A 2,776-nucleotide genomic window follows, 5' to 3' on the forward strand; every position below is an offset into this window, starting at 1 on the left:
AAGTAAATCAAGCAAAACTGCATAAGCCACTCTACATTCAGTTTTGGCAAAAGGTGTTTAGACAACCCTGGAGGCTGCAGTCCTCTAGCTAGCAGCAAAACTCACATAAGCCCAGAAGCAGTGCTGTTTTTCCTGCACCACCAGGCAAACAGCTTGCAGCTGAGGTTGGATTAGGAACTGGCCTGGAGTCAAGTGGTCCAGAGTCTAGTCCTGAATTTGATTATAATTTTGCAAGTGGATTAAGACATTATACTTACCCTTCTTTTATTTCTATTTCTGAGTCCATATTTTTCCCCCATCTTCCATGGGGAAGATGACAATTAATTAGATAAGGCTGTTTAGTGGAGGAGAAAAAGCTTTGCAGTTGTTAAAGATTCAGGTTTACTCTTTGCTAAGACAGCTTGTTGGATTTCCTGGTATTAGTATTGTAGTGCAGAATTTGTCTACAATGTTACTGTTAATATTCCTTATTTGTACTCCTGATCATACAAGAACTGATGCCTTTTGCTGCTTTGCAGGCTCCAGGAGAAAAAAAGAAATGGTAACTTCACAAGCTCAGCAGCTGTTCTCACCTCCTGAGGTCACATTCCAACACAAGAGCTGTCATTCTGCAGCACACACTGAGGGAGAAACCCCTGGGGCAGGTCACTCATTTGGATCTGATGGGTGACAAGGGTGGACAGACTGCTTGAAGGCTGGGTAGAGGGCAGCATTGGGCAGTAGGGGAGAGGGTGCTGTGTTGGAGAGGATGCAGTGCAGAAGTCGGTGTGGCTGAGTGATGGGGTGAACATGTCACTGCTGCCTGCACTGATGATGGAGACCCAAGGACTGGCTTAGACTGGATGCCCACTACGACATGATTTGCATTCAGTCAGGGGAGATCTAAGGCTCATTGCACTGCCCAGGTGGCAGGACTTAGTGCAGTACAGAGATGGGTTCTCATTTGAGACTTTCCAGGTCAGGAGAGCTGGGGAATGCCTGGTATCTCCTGCCCAGAGCCCTTTGTACTGTAATTCTCTAGACCTCTTCCTGCCTGAAGTACTCTCCATCAAAAATCTAATTCAGAAACTCAAGACCTCTAGCCAAATATCCCTAACCTCTTGTCCCATACCAACTGTTTGCTCTTTCTTGCCATAGCACACTGTTCATTGTGTCTGTCCCATGATAAATGGACTACAGTCATCAATGACATTTAACATGGGCAAAGTGAAACCCAGTTAAAATGACTTTTGGCCAGTCCAGGGTTAGAACATACTGAAGTTTATAGACCACCATCCCCCCACAGAGCATTGCACAAGGAACAAATGGAACATGTCTCCTGGGGATCTTTTTCTCTAGAGAATCCAGATGCTTTCAAGGCGCCTGGTAACAGTACAAAATAGTCTGCTATTAAAATTCAAAAGCAAGTAAAATAGCCCTTCCCTGCAGGCTTTCTTTCTATGAGGCATTTCTGATGAGAATCCAGAGTCTCTGCAGAGGCCTGGCATATGAAATACAAATTATATAGCTAGCATTCCCCTCTTTAGAAATAACGGTGTGAAGCACAAAATCCCTTTGCAATTCACACTCATGATGAGAGGCAGCTCCTTATGTTCAGACCGCTCCTCTCAGCATGCCTTGGTCTGAAGGCCTGCAAGGCTTGTAGCCCAGGAACTACCTGCCCTACCTGGGGTCATCTCAGCTCAGGGGAGAACACATCTACATCCTTCAGAGCACAGTGGAGGGTCCACAGACAGAGCCACCCTCTTGCTTTCTCCAGCTCCCTAGAAACACACCGGGGCTGCATTTGTCCTTCCATCCCCATCTCTGGAGCCTTCCTGCTGACATGGGAAAGGGCATGTGTATAACTACACATTTTGGGCTATTTTGTCATGGGGATAGGTTAAAAATGAGTCATGGTCTTTTTCACGAATGGCTTGCACAGTGGAGTTTTTCCACACAGTGAGCCATTATGAACCCATAGGTGGAGAAGATAATTATGACTGGTGTAGAGCTGTGCCTAATTTCCCACTCCATTAAGGGGAGACAATAAGTCCCTTTCCTCGTGGAGGTGTGTGATGATTTAATCACAAGGCGAGCTCTGTATTTATAGATTTTAAAGACACCGCTATGATTTTGTAGTCCTGCCTCCTGCATAGCAAAGCTCAAAGCACATCAGCCATGAATGTCTGTGTTGAGTTCATCATTTTGAATTTGTAGCACATTTCTTAGAAGGACATTCATGTGACCAATCTGAAAGTATGTGTGCCAAGTTATGAACTCCATTTTCTATGCTAACTTACACATAGCATTGTATTTTCCATTTATAAATCCAGCTTGGGAGCAGAGTCTCTGTTTTGTGCTGTTGGTTTTATACTTACCCCCCATTCACTGCAAGATTGAAATTATGTCAGCCTGCCAGTGCCCTGATCAAACAATCTGCCACATCGTTGAGAGATCATCACTGAGAAATTGTGGATAAAACCATGTATTCCTTTCACCAGCTGAGTGATATGGCAGAACATTATCTTCCTTGGGTTGTGAATGGCAAAAGGGATTATTACTCTTTGCAGCAGGGTAGGTCTATGTGTTTAGCCCATCATTTGCTTTATGTTCATGTACCGCATTACAAAGGACAAAGGTTTTATTTACATTTTTTCCAAGAAAGTGAAGATAATCTCTGCATGATGTCCTCATGAATTAGCATAATTCTGACTGGGATCTCTTTGTAGGGGAATATAAGGATGGATCAAAATGAAATTTATAGGAGAGGTGTGTCCACATGCCCATGTGTCCA

This window comes from Cinclus cinclus, chromosome 2 (assembly GCF_963662255.1).
Source record: "Cinclus cinclus chromosome 2, bCinCin1.1, whole genome shotgun sequence".
NCBI lineage: Eukaryota > Metazoa > Chordata > Aves > Passeriformes > Cinclidae > Cinclus > Cinclus cinclus.